The sequence below is a fragment of the Cynocephalus volans genome, chromosome 16 (assembly GCF_027409185.1).
Source record: "Cynocephalus volans isolate mCynVol1 chromosome 16, mCynVol1.pri, whole genome shotgun sequence".
Taxonomy (NCBI): Eukaryota; Metazoa; Chordata; class Mammalia; order Dermoptera; family Cynocephalidae; genus Cynocephalus; species Cynocephalus volans.
The window spans coordinates 43,933,638-43,956,302 of record NC_084475.1 but is presented as its reverse complement, the minus strand read 5'-3'; the positions used below and the strand labels follow the sequence as shown (position 1 = coordinate 43,956,302).

Sequence of the window (22,665 nt, the reverse complement as noted above, 5' to 3'; positions counted from 1 at the left end):
TCAGCAGCGTCCACGCACAGAAAGGAAGAGGCAGTTTTTTAAAGTCCAGGTACATGTGCCCAGAGACTTCTCCTTCGTGCTTCCCAGTTCTCCCCACTCCTACTTCTCAAGGATTTCTGGGGAAATTCATTCTGCAACTTTGATATTCATTGACAGTCGACTCATGCAAACAGCTTCCCACTAGAACTCGTGGGTAGCCAGGAAAACCATGCGAACATTTTTACTTTCAACCAGAAAACTGGATTTGTCTAAGCTATGAAAAGGCCATTGAATCCCCCAAGACATTTGAGTCCCTTCTGAAGATCAACTCCCACATATATCACTTCCACGTACAGTTTGTTTAAAAATAAAATATTCATCTTTATTCTCTAATTGGATTCTAACATATTACTATAGGTAGGGACTATAGCCACCTCTCCATTCTACCCATAAGGTCCCCAAGGCTCTAAGAGACAAGCAAACAGGGGGCCAAGTTCAGCCCCTTGCACCTTTTTTGGTAAATGAAGTTTTACTGGAACACAATTATATCAATTCATTTACAATTTGTCTATGACTGTTTTTGCTATGATGCCAGACTTGAGTAGTTGTAACAGAGACCATGTAGCCCACAAAGTTGACAATATTTATTACCTGGCCCTTTACAGAAAAGTTCGCCAAGCCCTCCTCAAAAAGTTCATCTGACTTTCACAAGGTCACACTTCAGTAATTTTCCTGAAGGCCTTTGAGCTTTATAAATATCCTAAGGGCAGTCAAATGATGCCTCTAGTCATATAATGACTCTTTCCACTCTGCCACACAGCCTCCCCACATGCTGGGCAATCTACCTTCTAGGGTTCAGTAGGAGAACAAGTCAAATCACATTTACACAGAAGAAGCACCCAGGGCTGTATTGAAGAGAGTGTACAATGAAGAGAGGATGTCTATCCCACTCGATTGCAAATCTCTTCCATGTAAGGTATAGGAAAGATACATCCAAGACTCTTCAAATCGGTATCCATGACCTTGAGCTATCAGCTTCAGGGAACTTTGCTTGTGGTCCAACACTTGAAGAAGAGACCTCTGCAGGTGGTCATAGACAAGCCACTACTCATACCATTCTTAGAACTTTGAGTGTTTGGTGTTTTGTGTTTTTATGTTTGCTGCTACTATTGTGGTTTTGGTTGGGTTTTGTGGCTTTTAAATCTATTTAGTAAGTTGAGTTCTACATTCACAGAAAGATAATGACTGCTTATTTATTATCTGGATGACCTTCAAAAGTAGAAAAAGCCAGCTAGAGTCAAACACAACCTTTGTTAAAGTTCTAAATGCCTATTATGCATCTAGTAGTCCTACGGTTTAGAGATGGGGGCAGGGATGTGTGTGTGTGTGTGTGTGTGTGTGTGTGTCTTTCTGTGTTTGGTGGGGTTTGTTTTGTTTTTGTCTCATGCGTTAGGGGAAGCAAGAAGTGGGATAGGGAGTGCTAGACCAATCAGTTTAGAATATATCTGCATTCTCCCAATTAGCAAAACTTGCCCATTTGACAAAGCCAGGTGCTATGGTCTGAATGTTTGTTCTCTCCAAAGCTCATGTGAAAGCTTGATCCCCAATGTGGCAGTGTTAAGAGGTGTGGCCTCTGGGAGGTGATTGGATCATGAGGACTACACCCTCATGAATGGACTAACCCATTGATTGATTAATGGATTAACAGGTTAATCAATGAGTGGGTTAACACAGGAGTGGCACTAGTGGCTTTATGAAGAGAGCAAGTGAGCACGTTACCATCTTCTTGCCCTTCTCGCCAGATGCTGAGCCATGCTCTTGGACTTCCTGGCCTCCAACACTGTAAGAAATAAATTTATTTTCTTTATAATTTACCCCGTTTTAGGTATTTTGTTATAAGCTACAGAAAACTAATGCTCATACACCAGGTATTCTCAAGTGACTTAAATATATACCCAGTGCTATGAACTGTACTGCTACAGAGCTTGAAAACATGACTGGAAAAATATATGCTCAAAGATGTACTGTTCTTGAAGGATTTCTTGTCTGCAGCAGACACAAACTTATACTCATTCAGCTCACAGTAAAAGAATTATGTTGCAACTTGTTTGGAAGACTCCAGGAGTGTGTGTGTTGAAACTTTTTGTTTTGAAGGTTTTGAATAGTATGATGCCTTTTCATTTGTTTTCTATTTCATTTTTGATATAATATTTATTTGGTTTTTATTGGAGTATTTTTAAAGGAATTCCCTTTGATGACCTGGGAGGGGGACGCAAAACACAGCCTTTCCAATCACCCAGGGCTATGAGTTACAACTTAGAAAGGCTGCTTTCTCCAAGAGCTATGTCTTCCCAGAGATTTAAAAGTAAAACCTTGGAATGAGGAGTTACCAGATAGGAGAGAAGACAAGAGTGTTGAGCAGTGGTTCTATTGTGCCCAGGCTCTCTGCCCTGGGATTCATCCTCTTCCTTTGCCTCAACGTTTTCTCAGCGCATGTTATCAGAGGTATTCTCAAATGGGGTATCTCCTAACTCTGGGGAAATAAGAGCTCACAGGTAGGGCTGCTGAACAAACCTGTAACTTACGAAGTAAGCAACTCTCCTAGGAGCAGGAGGAAAGAATGAAGAGTCGGAAGTTATAAAAGAGAATTTTAGAGATGTGGGAAGAGGAAAAACTGCTTATTTATAGACAACTAGACTTCCAGAAAGAGAGACAAAATAAAGAGGAGAAAATACTTGAAGAAATAATGGAAATAAAACAAGATGAAAGACCTGAAAATTAAAAAGGGTTCTAGAGTGCCAAATAGGAGATAGAACAAAAAGGACACCTCTGTCTAGTGGTGAAATTTAAGATTATCAATGACAAAGCAAAAATTCTGAAAGTTTCTAGAGAGAAAGAGCAGATCACTTATAAAAAATCAAGAATTGGACTGCAAGTACACCTCTCAGCCCTAATACTGAGATCAGTGGAGAAATATTTTTAAAGTATTAAAGGAAGATATATTTAAAACTAGATTCTTCTAAACAAAATTGTCATTAAAATGCAAGCACATAATAAAACATTCTTTTTAACATTTATTTGTACATTTTTCTGGGATACAGTGTGTGGTTTCTATACAAGCATATACTACACCATGATACACTGAGTGTATATAGCACAGTTTTGCACCCATTAGTCCACCACTTCTCCTCCCCATACGCACACACCCCTTTTCCCCTCCCAGCCTCTGGTGACCATTATTCTTCTCTCTACTTCTATGAGAAACACTTGCTTTTTTAGATTCCACATATGAATAAGATCATGTGGTATTTGTCTTTCTGTGCCTGACATACTTAACATGATGGTTTCCAATTCCATCCATGTTGCTGCAAATGATAGGATATCATTTCTTTTTATAGCTGAATACTATTCCATTGTATATATATACAACAGTTTTTTTTTTTTTAATCCTTTCATCCATTGATGGACATTATAAAACATTCCTGGGCACATAGGCTTCAAAAGTTTTGTTACACAAAAACCCCTATAGTAATAAGAAAACATTCAGAATTACAAGAGATATGGAAAGTAATGGGGTATCAAGTTTTTTGGTAAAATGTAGCACTGTCCTAACAATTTTAAAGGGCTAAAGGAAAGAAAATATATCTGTAATAAAGTAGAAATGAAATTCTAGACAATATCAATATGATGGAGCTAGTGGTGGAAACAAAAACTATAGGAGTGCTTGTGAGTATACTTCTGTTGTTAAGAGTAGTATGTAAATATTGATAAATTTAAGGAATTGATAGAGATAAATAAACATAAGTCTTATGATGAAGACAGACACCAAAAGGACAAAAATAGAATATATACCTTTTCAACAAACAGGAACAAAATTTTTTTCTATCCAATGGAAAACAGGAAAGAAGAAAAAAATAAAGAGAATGGGGAATCTGAACCAATTATTCTTTTCTGTTTATCTATAAATAAGTCACATGAGAACATTCTCCTTATCTTAACTTGTACCTTTTTTACTTTACCTTTCCTATTTAGAACTTTAATCCACCTAAAAATAATTTGTGTGTGTGTGGTGAGGTAAGCATCAAGCATTTTTTCATATGAATAAAAAGCACCAATTATTGAAAAGATCACCTATTCCCTACTACTCTGTAGCACCACCTTTATTGTAAGTTAAATGACCACACATACGTATTTTCTGGATGTTCTATTCTGTTCCAGGGGTGTATGTCAATCCTTGAACCAATATCATACTTCTGCAGTATTGTAGCTAGATTATAAACCTCCTACCTTATTCTTCTTGAAGATTGTCTTGCCTGTTCTTGGGCCTTTGCATTTTCTTACCCTTGTTAAAATCAGTGGTTACACATACACACACACACACACAACCTGATATGTAGATGGAGACTGCATCTTTACAATGTTGAGTCTTTCAATTCAGGAATGTGGTATATCTCCTAACAAAGGAGAAAAATAAAAAATAAGATAATTGCCATTCATGCAGAAAACACATTTACTAAAAATTAACATTAATTTATGACAATAAAATCATAGCAAATGAAATAGAACCTCCTTTGTCTGACAGAGTACCCACAAATGATCTCCAGCAAACATTTATATGGAATTTTAATTTCTTTTAATACTTTTAGTTTTCTAAGAGAGCTCACAAATTTTTGTTAGCTGTATTTCTAGATAGCTGATGTGCTTGAAAATTGGATATTTTATTTTTATTTTCTAATTAATTGTTGCTGGTATGTATAATATATAACTAATTTTTTATATTGACCTTTACTTGGCAATCTTGTGAAATTCATCTTAATAATTTACTGATATGTTATTTTTTATTTTTCTATAAATACTAAGAGTTTTATTTCTTTTTTATAAGCATAATTTCTTTTTTGTTTTTTGGGTCTTTAGTAAAAATTTTGGATAGAAAATGGTGATAGTAGATATACTTGTCTTGTTTCCGATGTGATTTCAAAACAGAAAAGAAGCTTTCAATGTTTTGCCATTGAGTATAATGTTTCCTGGAGATTATTTGTGGGTACTCTATCAGATTAGGGAGTTTCTATTTCCAGTTTGCTAAGCTTTTATTAACATAAACCATTTTTAATTTTTGTTAAATGTGTTTTCTGCATCTACAGAGATAATCTTCTGACTTTTCTCCTTTGTGCTTTCATACAATGAATCACATTGGTTGATCTGTGAATGTTGAACCAACCTTATATTTCTGACAAAAAAAAAAAAAACTTGGTTCTGATGTAGTATACTTTTTATGTGTTGCTGGATTCAGTCTTCTAACTTTTTTCAGATTTTTGAATCTATATTCATGAGTGAAATTGCCCTGTAATTTTACTTTCGTGTAATGTCCATATCAGATCAATGTTGTGAAGATTAAGCAGCCTTATAAAGTGAGTTGGGTTGACAGCAAGAAGAATGTATCGAACCCTATGCAGGAGCTCACAGCCATCAAGCCAAGGCTGCCTGGCAGCCGAGCAAGCAATACCCAGCCCTCCAGCTAACTAACTGATTGCCAAGCCAACTGGTAGCAATGAGCACCTGGCCAGATAGGTGCTGTGGGTTAGGGCTAGAGGCAGGGGAGCTGGTCGAGGCATGGACTGCTGAGCATACACTGTGACATTTTCTCTCTCCCCGTCTGTATAAAAAGTGCCTTACATCCTTCAGAATAACAGCTTTTGCTTGCATATTCCAGGGTTTCTTTTGCCATAGAATCCCACAGTCTCAATTCTTCACATTTCAGTCCTGAGCTGAGTAAGAAACTTGCAGCAGAGATGATAAAAATGACAAACTCATAAACTTTCCAAGGTCAGCTGCCGAACTGTCACTGAATTTACTCCTGTAGCCACTCCAAAGCTCATCTGGAAAATTATGCTCTGTTGATCTCCAAGTTCTTTTGTGTTAGTCAAACCCAAGCCTAACTCTTTAATTCTCAGTGAATGTGGGTTGTGGCCCAGCAGAGGAGAGCCTTTGTCCTTCCTTAATACGCTGTAGCAGAGATTTGTTGTGACAAGTGTAAAATCACTCTTGGGTGGAAATGTGAACCTGCCTTTGAGGGCACTCAGCAATATGAGAGAAGAAAGTTTACTATTGAACTAGCTTACATGTTCAAAGACATTCTGTTTTGAATACCATTTTCATGAAAGAGATTGTAAACATTATGGAAACAAAGGAATGTCCTTGTTGACAGTTGTTCTTGAGCTTTAACCTTACAGGTTAGCAGCAATGTTCATGACACCATTATGGTTTCTCTAGCCTGTTCTTCTTGGATAAGTTATCCCCCTATTTTATATATCATCTTATTTATGCAGTTATTTCTAATATTACTGATGACCTTTTTCAAAACTCTTAAGTTTGAGAAAAAGGATAAACCAACTTTGATAGATTAATGCTTCATCTATCAGCTAATATCTCCTCTTAACCTATGTTTAAAAAGTAGAATTTGGTTATGCATCTTTACTGATGTAAAGATGTTACTAAACATTTTTACTCATGTTCAGTAGATATGCAAAATGAGAATTTCTAAAGAAGGTAGGAATAGAGTCTTTTTTATATAAAAATGTCTCACCACTACCCTTTATTAGAGTGAAGACAACAGAATGTGATAGTTCATATTATAAAAACTGGAAACATAAATTAAGAGGGTATTCACATAGATAAATCGCTGAAGTCATAGAGCTCATTTAGGTATTTCCCACAAGCAGTTATTAAATTTTTACATTGAGAATACTAATTTTGCTCAAAAACAGAGGACCTCAAAATTTTACATAGGTTATTAATGAAGAAAGGTGTCTGATGTTATTATCTATTTATTTAAGCAGTGAGGTATATATTCAGAAAGGCAAGTGAACTAGTTGTTATAAATGACTGACTACCTAAGGCAGAAAGATACATTTATTACTAAGGAAACATTTGTCTATTGCTGATTTATTGTAATTGGAGGTTGCACTTTAAATGGTAACAGTAACTTACACATCTGTAAATTATTTTATGGCTGTCAATGAAGATTGTTTAATGCCATACAGAGAAAAATTTTGAGATCCAAGTCTACTATCAATTAACTTGAAGAAAAATAATTATTTTTTGCAAATCAAAGAAGCCAGGTACAAAAAAAATTAAATTCTTGAAATATGACAGACTTTACTAAAATATTTTTCACAAAAGGTTAAAATTACAACATAGATTTAAATTTTTTATATGAACTGATATTTGATTTGCTAGATTTAGGGAAAAAAGAGTTGGAAATTTTTCCTTTTTTCTACTCTTTAGAAGAGATTATGTAAAACTGGTACTGTTTCTTTCTTAAGTAATTGGTAAAACTCATCAGAGAAGTTTTCTGAGCCCAAAGTTTTCTTTGAGTGAGAGTTTGAAATTACTATTACAATTTTTTAAAAAATTCTTACAGAATTCTTCAGATTTTCTTCTTGTTTTAGTAAGTTGCATTTTTCTAATAGTTTTTCTATTTTGGTAACCCATGTATTTCTAGTTTTATGTCCATTTCATCCAAATTTTCAAGTGTATTGCCATAAAATTGTTCATAATATTATTTTATAATGTTGTTTAATGTCTATAGGATATATAGTGAAGTCTATTTTTATTTCTACTATATCTTGTTTTGTTGCTCAATTTGCCCATGTGTTTATTTATTACCAATTATTCTTTCCAAGGAAATTGCTTTGGCCTGGAATGATCTCTACTATACATTAGGAAATTCATTATTTCTGCTCTAATTTTTTCCCCCTTCTACTTTATTTGGGTTAATTTGCTGTTCTTTTGCTCTAACTTCTTGAAATAGATTCTGAAATTTTCCTTTTCTAATATATGCATGTAAAGCCATAAATTTCCCCCATGCATATATTTGGCTACGACCACAAGTTACAATATGTCATATTTTATTTTCATTCCATTGAAAATATTTTCTAATTTACATTGTGATTTTTAACTCATAAATTATTTAGAAGTGTACTTCTTAAATTTCATACATGTGGGGATCATCTAGTTACCTTTTGTTTATTGGTTTCTTTTTGTTGGGTTAAATAACACAGTTTATAAAATTTTAATCCTTTGAATTTGTTAAGATTTATTTATTTTATGGCACACCATATTTCAATTTTGATGAGTTTTTCATGGACACCAAAAAACATGTGAATCTTGCAGTTGTTGGGGGTAATATAGTGTATATGCCTATTAGGTCAAGTGCTTTATTTTGTTGTTTAAATCTTTTACATCTGTACTGAATTTTTGTCTAGTTGTTCTATCAGTTACTGAGAAAAGGTGTATTAAAAATTTCCTACTAGGATGATGGATTTGACTACTACATTTTTAACTCTGTTCATTTTTGCTTTATATGTTTTGAAGCTAAATTATTAGGTGCATGTAAGTTTTCAATTGTGCTATCTTCCAGGTGAATAAAACTTTTATCATTATTAACATTCTTTTTATCTGTAATTTTAATTTTGGTTTTAAAATAAACTTTTTTCTGTTTGTATCTTATTAATTTCCCTCTTCCATGTTCTAGTCTCTATCCTTTCTTGCCTTTCAATTAAATAACTTTTATTATTCCAATTTTCCTCTCCATTATCTTGCTATGTATTCTTTTGCTATTGTTTTAATGATTACGCTAGAGATTAAAATGCATCTTTTACTTTTTAAAATATTTTATCACTCCCCAAAGCAAAGACTTTAGATTACTTTAACTCTATATTATATATATACGTATATATGTATATATATATGTATATATATTTAAACCCATATTCTTCAACAAAATACTAGCAAACTGAATTCAACAACACATTAAAAGGATCATATACCATGGACCATATGCTCTATTGGTGCAATTTATCCCTGAGATGCAAGGATTTACTACACTACCCAAAAGAAATGTAATGATTCACTGCAATCCCTATCAAAGTCCCACTGGAATTTTTTTTTTTACAGAAATAAAAAAAAATCCTAAAATTTATATGGAATCATAAAAGACTCTGAATAACAAAAGAAACCTTGACAAAGAAAAAACTGAAAGCATCATACTTCCTGATTTCAAAATATATCACAAACTATAGTAATCAAAATAGTAGCTACTGCCATAAAAATAAACATATAGATCAATGGAGCAGAATTGAAAGCCCCCCCCCAAAATACACCCATATAAAGTCATCTGATCTTTGACAAGGGTGCCAAGAATGCACAGTGGAGAAAGTATAGTCTCTTCCACAACTGGTGTTGAGAAAACTTGATATTCACATGCAAAATAATGAAATTGGACACATCTTATAACATACACAGAAGGAACTCAAAATAGTTACAGATTTAAACATAGGACCTGAAACTGTAAAATCCCTAGAAGAAAACATAAGGGGAAAGCTTTATGGCAGTGGTCTTAGCAATGACTTCTTTAACACCAAAAGAACAAGCAACAAAGCAAAAATAGACACGTGGGACTACTCAAACTAAAAAGCTCCTGCACAGCAAAGAAAACAATCAACAAAATGAAAAAGCAACCTACAGAATGGGAGAAAATGTATCTGATAAGGGGTTATATCTGATAAGGGGTTAATATACAAAATACATAAGGAACTCCTACAAATTAATAGCAAATATATATATAAAACAATCTAACTAAAATGAGCAAAGGACTTGAATAAACATTTCTTCAAAGAAGACATACAAATGGCCAACATGTATATGAAAAGATGTTCAACATCACTAATTATCAGGGAAATTCAAATCAAAACTACAATGAGGTATCACCTGATACCTCTAAGGTTGAATATTATCAAAAAAGAACAAAAGATAAGTGATGACAATGATGGGGAGAAACTGGAAACTTTATGCTGTATTGGTGGAAATATAAAATGTTGCAGCCATTATGGAAAACAGTATGGAGGTTCCTCAAATAATTAAAAATAGAATGATTCAGCAATCCCACTTCTGGGTATATATCCAAAAGAATTGATATCAAGATCTCAAAGCAATATCTGCCCTTCCGTGTCCACTGCAGCATTATTCATGATAACCAAGATATGGAAACAACCAAAACGTTCATCAAAGGATGAATGAATAAAGAAAATGTGTTATACAAACAATGGAATATTATTCAGCTTTAAAGAATGGAATTCTTTTGGAAATTCTGCCAGATGCAACAACATCAATGAACTTGGAGGACATTATGCTAAGTGAAATAAGCCAGTAACAGAAGGAAAAATACTGAATGATTTCACTTACATAAGGTGTCTAAAATAGTCAAACTCCTAGAAACGAATAGTAGAATGGTGGTTGTCAGGAGCTGAAAGCAGGAGGAAATGGGGAGTTGCTATTCGATAAGTTTCTGTAATACATTATGAATAAGTTCTAGAGATCTGCTATACATCATTGTGCCTATCGTTAACAATACTGTATTTTGCACTTAAAAATTTGTTAAGAGGGTAGGTCTCATATTAAGTGTTCTTACCACAGGGAGGAAAAAAGAGATTTGTATTATTGTTTTATCTAGTGAATATAAATTTAATTTTACTCACATATTCTTGTCTTTATTTCCCCTTTAATTCAAAAGACATATTCAATAAATATTAAAGGCTAAGTTGGCAATTACTTTCCTTTAGCCCTTTGAAGATATCATTCCATTATTCTCTCATTTTCATCATTTCTGTTGAGAAAACAACTGTCAGGCTTGTTATGGCTCTTTTCATGTTAACAGAGCTTTTTTCCTTTGCCTGCCTTTATGATTTTTTCTTTGTCTTTGGTTTTTAGGAGTATTTTTTGATGTGCCAAAATATGGTTTTCTGTTTATCCTGTTCATACTATTTCTTATAAATCTGTGGTTTTACATCTTTCATCATATTTGGAAAGTTCAAAGCCAGTATCTGTCCTATTGCACTTTCTCTCTCTCTCTTCTCCTTTTAGAATTCCAATTTCAGGTATTTTACATATGTTTATGATACGTAATGTGATTCCTAATCTTTTTATATCTACTTCCACCTTTTAACCCCTTCATGCCTTTTTCTGGATTGATCTTTCTGACCTATCTTCCAATACACTGAAGGTTTTTTCCAGCTTGGCTTAAGTTGCTGTTAAATTCATCCACTACGTTATTAATTTCAGCTATTATATTTTTATCCTTAGAATTTCCATTTGGTTCTCTTTCATAGTTTCCAATCCTTTACTGAAATTTTAAATCCTATAGTTTAATTTCTTAAGAATTGCTATTTGCAAGTTTGTGTCTGATAATTCCATTGTCTGAATGCCCTCGGAGTCTGTTTCTATTGTCTATTGCCTCCATTGATTTATAGATAAGTCTTAACTACTTTGATACCTGGCTATTTTTAATTGAAATTTAAATATTATTTTTAAAAATGAGAGATTATTTGAACTTTTGGATATGTTAGCTTACTAGAGAGAATTTAACTTTCTTCTGACAGTCAAACAGTTTGGGGCACAAACAATCCCAGATTACCATAACCGAATCAGGAATCGACATTATTCAAGGCTAAACTTCAGTCTCTTTGAAGACTGCTCTATTTTCCCCTCACTCTTATTCATAACTCTATCTTAACCCTTTGTGCTTTCAAACCCAAAAACTGCAGTTTATTGGAGTCCCTACACTTTTAAGGGCTCTGACCTTCAATTTTTGGCCTTACAAACCCATTAGTCTATTGAAATCTCTGTTCAACTCATTATCAGAAAGTGAAATAAGTAAATACCTCTAGGGAAAAATCAGTCCCAATGCTGAACTCACTGCTATGAGCCTTTTTTTTTTTCCCATATCCTGGCCCTGCAGTATCACATGGCCTTTCTTATAGATTTACAGTGGCTTTAAGCAGATTTTTTAAAAATATTCATTCAGCTCTTCTAGCTCTCTTAAGTGGAAAATTCAGTCTAAAGCAGCTTGTTTGAAAGTAACAGTAGAGTCTTCCCCACTGAATTTTTTTAAGCTCACCTCTCTCAATCAGATCCTTTTTAGATACCACCTATGTTTTGAAAGATCTTATATTTATGATCTCTATTTCTTCACCACATACTCACAACTCAATTTGCTCTAATTTGACTTTCACGTATTAAGTCAAATAAAAAAAAGATAAGGCTAAAGTCATCAATGGCTCCCATTTTGCTAAGCTAACATGATGTTTCTCAGTCCTCTTATTCCTTGACTCTCAGCAACATTTGTCACTGTTGATATCTCCCTCCTTTCCCTTCCTAAAACATTCTCGTTCCCCTTGCTTCCATATTAAAATTTTCTCCTTGTGCTGGCTCACTCTTCTCTGCCAAAAAAAAAATTAACATTTTTCTACTCAAGTGTTAAAATATAGTTTTGCTGTTTTCACACTCTACATTCTCTATGCTAGATGATCCCATTCATCCAAGCAAAACAACTTACTAATTTGCAAACAATGCATATGTTTTTATGTTCAACGTAGACCTCTCCTCTGTGCTCCAGATCTATAAATCCAAGGAGTTACATGAAATTTCCTCTCTAGTATCATAATGGCACTTCAAAATTGAGGGGTCCAAAGTCAAACTTATAATTAACCATAATTAATCCATAATTAAAAACACAAGAGAGAAGGTGATGTTGGTGATGTCAGTGATGTCAGCAAGATGGCAAAGTAGGAGACACCATCCTTTATCCGCCAACAGAAAACAATAATTAGACAGCTATCAACAAATGAAAAAATACCAAGATCTAAAGGTTCAGATCCTTGTATCAGTCAGCCACCAAAAAACTAAATAAATAAAAAGGAAAGAAAATAGCCCTGGGAAAGCTCAGGAATCAAGTTAGGAAGCTGCAGCAGTGACATCAGCAATATGGGCAGAAGAGAAGGTTCCATTCTTCACTCTCCCCTCACACACAGAAAGTCCAACTTGCAACTAACTACAGACAAGAACACTTTTGTAAAAACTCAGAAATGTGGAAATGAAACTGAGACACCTGGAGGGACCACAGAACCAAATAAAAACTGCATTAAAAGGATAAGAGGAATGGTCTCATTATGATTAATGCCACCCTTCCACTCCCCCAAGTCAGCACAGCCCCACACAGAGAAGATTCCCTGGGCTTATAATTTCCATACTGGGTAAAGAAAACCAGAAGTGAACATCCAGATTTCCTAGCATTCCAAGATACTTCCCAGGAAACCCACCCTGATCTTGCCTCACAGGAAAAATTGGAGATAATGGCAGAGCTAGACCTCCTGGGTCAGGTAGAAACAAAGAAAGAAGGTAGAGCTCACAGTAACCAGCACTCAGATTTGGGTGGTAGCTCTGTTTTTCTGCCAGTTGTGGCTCCCAGTGAGAAATACCAGCCAACAGCATAGCCCACTCACAGAACTGAGCTGGTTGCTCTCAGAAGCAAGGTGGGAATTTCAAAATGGCTTGAGTCTCTGGATAGCCAGCCTTCACTCTCAGCCTCACAGCCCACCTTATGGCCCCACCAGGCAGAGAGACACCCACCTTCATGTATTTCTGCAGAGCTTACAGGCTGGACCTCTCTAACTCAGAAGTCTAAACCATAAATCTGCCCAGCCTCAGAGCCCATTCAAGGGACCTCCCAGGCAGAGAGACACCTATCACTGTGCATTTCAGAAGAGCACAAGGGCTAGACCTGCCTGACCTGGAAGTCCAAAAAGCAGCATATCCCAGCCTCAGAGCCCACACCAAGACCCTGCCCAAGCAGGGAGGAAAGACTCACAGCTAGACCAAATAGTGAAAGACAATCTTTGCTAAAGAACACCTATAAAGGCCAGAGGGGCTGACTGTCTTTTCAAATCATGACACCACCACAAGGAGCTAATAAAGCTTCAACAATGAACCCTTAAAAAATGGAGACCCATGAAATGACTGACAAAGAATTCAGAATAATCCTTTTAATGAAATTCAATAACTACAAGAATATATAGATTTAAAATTAAATGAAATTTGATAAAACAATACACAAACAAAATGAAAAGTTTGAAAAAGAAATAGAAATAATTAAAAATAGAGTCTTAGAGATGAAGACTATAATGACTAAACTTAAAAACTGAATAGAAAGCTTCAACAGCAGTCTTGATCAGACAGAAGAAAGAGTCAGCGAGCTCAAAGACAGAACATTCGAAATCATCCAGGGAGAGAAGCAAAAAGAAAAGAGAATGAAAAAGAATAAAGAAAGCCTGCAGGAATTATGGAACTCCATCAAGGGAACTAACAATGACCTAATAGGAATTAAAGAAAGACAAGAGAGAGAAAAGGGGGAAGAAAGCATATTTAAAGAAATAATGACTGAAATTTTCCCAAATCTGGCAAAAGATGCCAGCATCCAGCTACAGGAAACACAGAGCTCTCAAAAGATCCAACCCAAAGAGGAGTATGCCAAGACACATAATAAACTATCAAAGGTGAAAGACAAAGAAAAAATTGAGAGCAGCAAGAGAGAAGAAACATATTACATATAAAGGAATCCCAATATGGCTATCAGCAAGTTTCTCAGGAGAAATCCTGCAGGCTGAAATTGGGATGATATATTCAAAGTACTGAAGGTGAAAAAAAATTGCCAATCAAGAATACTTCACCCAGCAAAGCTGCTCTTCAGAAATGAAGGAGAAATAAAAATTTTCCGGAAAAAAAATTTTAAAAGCTAAGCAAGTTTATCACCACTAAGACTACCTTACAGGAACTGGTAAAAAGAATTCTAAAAGCTGAAGGAAAAGACTGCTAATCAATAACATAAAACATATGAAAGCACAAAACTCAATTGTGTAAGTAATACAAAGTCATATTTGGAATACTCTAGGATGGTACTAGTTGTGTGTATAGCAATTTTAACTCTAGTGTGAGGGTTAAAAGATAAAACTATTAAAAACAACTATAGCTAAAATAAATTGTCAAGGGACACAAATTACAAAATGATATTAATTTTGACATCAAAAACATAAGATGTAGAGGGCAGGAAGAAAATGTAAAGTTGTTGTATGTGATCAAAGTTAAGTTGCAATCATCTTGAAATAGGCTGTTGTAAGTATAGGGATTTTTTTTGGTCATAGTAATCACAAAGCAAAAAGTTAGAGTAGATGCACAATACATAAATAGAAAGGATCCAAAGCATATCACTACAGAAAGCCACCAAACAACAAAAGAAGACAACAAGGGAGCAAAAAACAAAACAAACAAAAAAAGTATCTACAAAACAATTAGAAAACAAGTTACAAAAGGGTAGTAGTAAGTCCTTCTCTATCAATAATTACTTTGAACATAGGTGGATTAAACTCTTCAATCAAAAGACATGAAGTGGATGAATGGATTTTAAAAAAAATAGACCCAACTTTGTGTTGACTACAAAAGACTCACCTCACTTTTAAGGACTCACATAAACTGAAAGTAAAGGTATGGAAAAAGATACCCCATGCTAATGTAAACTAAAAAAGAGCAGTGGTAGCTATTCTTATATCAGACAAAGTGGACATTAACCCAAACACTGTAAAAGAAGACAAATATTGTCATTATTCAACAATAAAGGGATGAATTCATCAACATGATATAGTAATTGTAAATGTATATGCACCCAACATCAGAGCACTTAAGTAAAGAAAATATTTAAGGGTCTGAAGGTAGAGATGGATTACAATATAATAATAGCAGGAGACATCAGTTTGTCACTTTCAACAATAGGCAGATCATCCAGACAGAAATCCAATAAGGAAATGCTGGACTTGAACTACACTTTATGGACCTAACAGACATATAACAGAACTACACTATATGGACCTAACAGACATATACTGAACATTTCATCCAACAACAACAGAATACACATTCTTTTCAAGCACACACAGAACATCCTCCAGGATAGTTCTCAACAAATTTAAGAGCACTGAAATCATATCAAGTGTCTTTTCCAATCACAACAGTATGAAACTAGAAATCAGTAAAAGAAGAAATCTTGGGAAATTCACAAATATGCAAAAACTAAACCAAATGCCTCTAAACAATGAAAGAATCAAAGAAGAAATCAAAAGGCAAATCGAAGTATCTTGTGACAAATGAAAATTGAAACACAACATACCAAAACATATGTAATACAGCAAAAGCATTTCTAAGAATTAAATTCATAGCAATAAATGCCTACATCAACAAAGAAAAAAGATCTCAACCAATCTAACATTATAGCTCAAGGAACTAGAAAAATAGGAAAAAATTAAGCTCAAAATTAGCAGAAGAAAGGGAAAAACAAAGATCAGAGCAAAAATAAATAAAATAGAGACTAGAAAAATCAATGACAGTAAGAATTGGCTTTTGAAAAGACAAACAAAAATCAACAAAATTTTCACTCAAGAAAAAAAAGAGAAGACCAAATAAATAAAATCATAAATGAAAGAGTAGACATCACAACTGATACCACAGAAATACAAAGAATCATAAGAGATTACTAGGAACAGTTGCATGCCAACAAATGGGATGACCTAGAAGAAATGGACAAATTCCTAGTCACATACAACCTATCAAGACTGAATCATGAAAATATAGAAAATCTAAACAGACCAATAAAGAGTAAATAGATTGAGTCAGTAATGAAAAAAATTTCCCATCAAACAAAAGCCCAAGACCTGATGGTTTCACTGCTGAACTACCAAATATTTCAAGAAGAACAAATGTTGATCCTTCTCAAACTCTTACAAAAAATTGAAGAGGAAGAAATAAGTCCAAACTCATTTTAAGGGGCTAGCATTACCCTAATATCAAAGCCAGACAAGGACATGACAAGAAAAGAAGACTATAGACCAATATCCCTGATGAACATAGATGCAAAGATCTTCAACAAAATATTAGCTTACCAAATTCAACAGTACATTAAAAGGATCACTCACCATGATCAAGTGAGATTTAACCCTAGGATGCAAGGATGGTTCAACATATACAAATCATTAAATGTGATACATCACATTTACAGAATAAAAGATAAAAACCATATGGTCATCTCATTAGATGCAGAAAAAGCATTTGACAAAATCCAACATCCTTTCATGAAGAAAACTCTCAACAAATTAGGTATAGAAGGAGTTTTTCTCAACACAATAGAAGCCATATATGACAAGCCCACAGCTAACATTGTACTCAATGGTGAAAAGTTGAAAGCTTTTCCTCTAAGATTAGGAATAAGGCAAGGATGCCCGCTCTTGCCACTTCTATTTACCACAATACTGGAAGTTCTTGCCAAAGAGATCAGGCAAGAGAAAAAAAGAAAAGATAGCTAAACTGAAAAGGAGCCAGTTAAACTGTCCACATTTGCAGACAACATGATCTTATATACAGAAACCAGGAAGGATTGTTGGGGTCTCTCATAGCAATGGCTGCGAAGGTCCTCAATCTCTTTATCTCCCACTAGGGAAGTTGTGGCTGAGGGGATTCTTGTTAGTACTGCATCTGGCTGGTGCAGTCACTTGCAGTGCTGGTGATAACAGTGTCTGATGAGTGGCACCCATGGAATGGCCAGGAGCTGAGGTCTGAAGCATGGTCACACATGGAAGGACTATAGCCCTGGGACCCAGGGTGGTAAAGACACTGGTGCTCAGGGCACAGGCATTGCCACCACCATGTTGAAACAGCAAGGTATGGGTGCTTGGGAAGCACCTGGGGGAGACAAGAATGGGAGCACAGATGAGCACAGAATTAGAGTGGCTCCAGTGTTGGTGTGGGGCCTCACTCTCTATGGCAGCTGAGCGGGTGCTCAGCATATGGGCATTCCTACTTGACCTTGGTCTTGGCAATAATCTTTTGAATATGACACCAATAGCACAACCAACAAAAGCAAAAATAGATAAGTAGGATTACATCAAACTAAAAGCTTCTGCACAGCCAAAGAAATAACCAACAAAATAAAAGGGAAACCTACAGAATGAAAAAAATATATTTGTAACCATGTATCTGATAAAGGGTTAATGCTCAAAATATATAAGGAACTAACATAATTCAACACAAAAATTACACACGATTGATTTAAAAACGGGCAACGGATTAAAGTAACACTTCTCAAAATAAGAAATTCAAATGGCTAACAGGTATATGAAAAGGTGTTCAACATCTCTAATCATCAGGAAAATGCAAATTAAAATCACAATAAAATATCACCTCACACCCATAAGAATGGCTATTATCAAAAAGACAAAAAATAACAAGTGTTGACAAAGACGCAGAGAAAAGGGGACCCTTGTACACTGTTGGTGGAAGTGTAAATTAGTACAGCCATTATGGAAAACAATATGGATGTTCCTCAAAAAATTAAAAACAGAACTACTATGTGATCCAACAATACCATTTTTAGGTACATGTGTTAAAGAACTGCAGTCTGGGTCACAAAGAGATATTTGCACTCCCTTGCTCATTGCAGCATTATTCACAATAGGCAAGATATGGAAACAACCTAAGTTGTTTTCCTCAATAGATGAATGGATAAAGGAAATATGGTATAGATATACAATGGAATATTATTCAGCCTTAAAAGATATGGAAACCCTGACATTTGCACAACACAGATGGAACTGGAGGACATTATACAATGCAAAATAAGCAAGACACAGAAAGAGAAATACTGCACAAGCTCATTTACATGTAGAATCTAAAATAGTCAAACTCAAGGTTGGCCAATGGGTACAAAATTACAATTAGATAGGAATAAGTTCTGATGTTCTATTGCACAGTAGGGTGACTATGATTAACAGTTAAGTTTTGCATATTACATAATAGGGGAGAGGCTTTTGAATATTTTTGCCACAAAGAAGTGATAAACGCATGAGGTGATTGATATATTAACTACACTGACCCAAATATTATACAACATATACATGTATCAAAATATCAGCTTTTCCCCCATAAGTATGTATAATTACAATGTGTACATTAAAAAATTTTTAAATAAATAAAATAAGATAGTCAAACTCATAGATGCAGAGAGTAGGATGGTGATTGCCAGGCTAGGGGAAGGGAGAAATGGAAGGATATTCATCAAAGATACAAATTTTCACTTATGCAAGATAAATAATTTCTGGAGATCTAACATGCAGCATGGTGACAATAGTTAACAACACTATTGTATACCTGAAATTTGCCAAGAGGATAGATCTTAAACTAAGTCTTCTCAACACACACACACACAGTAATTCTAGAGGTAATAGATACGTTAACTAGCTGGATTGTGGTGATCACTTTACACAATGTATTCATATATGAAAACATCAGGTTGTATACCTTAAATATATATAATTTTTTTATGTCAATGACATCTCAACAAAGCTGTTAAGAAATTTTAAAACAAATAGGAGAGAGGGTTCATCTCCAAGATTCCCTAGCAAAGCAAATGGCAATCATCTATCCAGCTGCTCAAGCATCAAGTCTAGTATTTATTTTGATACCATTCTCTCCCTTAACCCACATACCAAATCCATTACTAGGTACTGAGAATTTTATTTTCTCCATATCACTCAACTCCATCCATTTCTCTTTATCTCTACCACCACCAACCTAGTTCAGCTACCATGATTTCTTACCTGCACTATTGCAGCGAACGTTTAACCAAGCCACCCACATCCCCTCTTTCCTCCACCATTCCAAATGGTTTTCCACATTGCAACCAGAAAGATCTATTTTATTAATACATAAATCTGATCATGTCTCACCCTCCATACTGAAAACCTTTTAATGGCATCCCATTTTTCTCAGGGAAAGATATCTGTTAACATACCTTAACATGCCTGAATGGTCAGAAACTTGCCTGCCTCTGCAGCCTCATCTTCCACTCTGTGCCCTCACTGTCTGCCCTCCAGCCACACTAGCCTTCTTTCAGTCCTTCATGCTCCCTCCCACCAAAGGAACTTTATTTTTGCTTTGGCCTGTGCAATAAATGCTCTCCCTTTCCCTCTTTGATTAGTTAAATACTATTCATCCTTCAGATCTTTATTCTGTTTCATTTCCTCAGGAAAGCCATCTGTGATCTTCCTAAGTCAAGTCATCAAATACAGGTTCTCATAATAACTACTATCTCCCCTTTGTAAAACATGCCACAGTTGCAATTTTACTTTTGTTGTTATAATTTTTTATTGTCTGTCCCCTTGACTAGATTGTAAGCCCCAGGAGAGCAAGAGGCATGTTTGTTTTTACCCACCCCTTTATCCTAGCACCTATCTCAGTGGCTAGCATATTGTAGATCCTCAACAATATTTGTTAGACACATAGATTGATGGGTAGATGGGTGAGTAGGTGGATGGGTGAGTAGGTGGATGGGTGGATGAATGCATGGATAAATTTGATGAGGTCCAAAGGCGGCAGGAGGAGAAAATCTACTGTAACAAAATTGCTTGCATATGCATAAAATACCTCTTAAAAAATACGTAAGAAACAGGTAACATTGGTCACCACTGAGCAGAGAGGAGAGGTGAACGGGGTGGCTGAGAGAAAGAAGCAAAAAAAAGACTTTTCACTGTACCTTTTTACACCTTTCAAATTTTGAATCAAGTGACTGTATTGCCTATTCAAAAATACATAAATATATTGTTTAAAAAATTAAATCTCACAGTTACAAGATAATTCTGTTGGCTTAAGATTTTAAGCAACGTGAAATGCTAAAACCCCAGGAAAGGTACATTGAGTATATGTGTATTTAACTTACTAAAAAGAGAGAAAAAGAGAAACAATTCTTAAAGTTCATTTTTTCTAGACCTTTCTTCATTGAGGAGATGTCCTGGGATAAGAGGGTAATATGAGATGTGAATCTTCCATTGCCTCATCTCTTTAGTTCCCATGTGGCTTGCCTTGTGTGACTATATCGCACCAAGTGTAATCCTCATGTTTAAAAATACAACATCTACACCCTGAACTAATATCTCTAAAACATAAGCAAACTAATTCATTGTGTCCAAAGAACTGTTCCAACCTAGGGAGGGGAAAAAATACATCTGTGACGAACTTTTTGAGAGAACATGTATCTGTTTACACTCTGTATACGGTGCCAATAGTGATTTAAGGAATTTTTGTTCACTTTAAGACCTTACTCCACAATACATAGTACAATTCCACTATAACAGTCATTACCAATAACTTGCACATTCAAGTCAGTGAACATCTACTGAGTGCTTACTATGTGTTAGAAATCCCTTTTGGTACTGGCAACCCAAGAAGCACACAGATTAGTATGAGGCTTGGGTATACAATAAAAGTTACAAACCTATGTAATAAATGCCATGACGGAAGTCTACAGAGAGCTTTAAGAAGCAGATGGACCCCTGCAGCTAACAACTCTTTATTTCCCATTCAACTGAAGTAGGCCACTGCCTTCAAAGACCCAAAAATCAGTCACAGTTGCCTTCTAAATTCTAAACCCAATGCAGCACTCCAACATCACAAGAGCCATTGAAATGGGAGACTCACAGAATGGTACCTGGACCCTGGAGCTCTCAAACCACATGTCAAAGAGCTGCATTAAACACCCTCCTTGAGCTCTCCTGCCATGAAAGTCTACAGCAACCAATTCCTGCTACAGCACTCCAAGCAAGAGACAGACCCAGCAGAAAGTCTGACCCATACTGGATGTCTTGGTCCATTTCATGCTGCTTTAACAGAAGACTGCAGACTGGGTAATTTACAATGAACAGAAATTTATGAGCTCATGATTCTGAAGACTGAGAGGTCTATGATCAAGAGGCCAGCATCTGGCAACAGCCTTCTTGTTGTATCATCAAATGGTGGAAGGCAAGAGAGTGAAAGAGGGCAAGAGTGAGAGAAGCAAGAGGGAGATGAATTCGCTTTTATAACAAACCCATGGCCACGATAACAGCATTAACCCATCCATGAGGGTGAAGCCCTCATGAACTAAACAACTCCCAGCACTGTTTCATTGGGGATGAAGTTCTCAACACTTGCACTGTGGAAAACACCTTCAAACCATGGCAATGGAATTCTCATAAAATTCATATTAATTGCCTTCTTTTCCGATATCTTGTAACCCTAATATAGCTATCATGAAGTTACTCTTTTACTATCCCTCTACCTATCCATTATTAGGCAGGAAGTATTGGATGATCCTGGGGACAGAAACATGACAGCAGCAGATTTTAAGGCATGTACTTTCCAGGATAATTTCTGCCCTCACACCTGCGCTGAGTGGGTTCCCGATGCTGGGGAAATTTAAGTGGACCCAAGTTAACTGGCTCAGACTCTAGATGTCAATATATATCCTAATATTTGTGCCCTGAAAAGAGGTATAGAGAAGAAGTAACTAAACCTCTGGGAAGAGAAATGGACACAGAAGGCTTGTGAGAGAGATGCTTCTCTGGGCTAGGTGTTAAGAATATGAGTGCAGGTGAAGGTTGGAGAGAGAACATCTCAGGCAGAGGAGAGCTGTGGAAGAGGGTTCGGAAGAGAGGAATGAATGAAGAATTCAGCAGATTTTTATTTTGATATTTCTATTGTTTTTTTATTTATATTTATATTGTTACTATGTATCATATTATTTTTATTGGAGCTAAGACAGGGTAGAGGGTGGGAACATGAGGAGATGCTGTAAGGAAAAAGACACTGAGCAGGGATACTGTATCCATCTCACCCACTCTACCATGTTTCTAAGGGTCTGTCAGTTCTCTACCCAGTAAAGTCAGCAACATTCTGTCCAGGACTGAGGGGTTTCCTGGGACCTGGGTTTTTAAGTGCTAA

At 35.5% G+C, this 22,665-nt stretch overlaps 1 long non-coding RNA gene and 1 pseudogene across 1 annotated transcript in view; one reads left to right on the top strand and one right to left on the bottom strand.

Annotated features, from left to right (window-relative positions):
* The window catches only part of LOC134364978 (uncharacterized), a 111,477-nt gene that overhangs the window by 24,450 nt on the left and 64,362 nt on the right, over positions 1 to 22,665 (bottom strand). The window lies entirely within an intron of this gene.
* Positions 5,769 to 6,122, top strand: LOC134365204 (protein yippee-like 1; annotated as a pseudogene).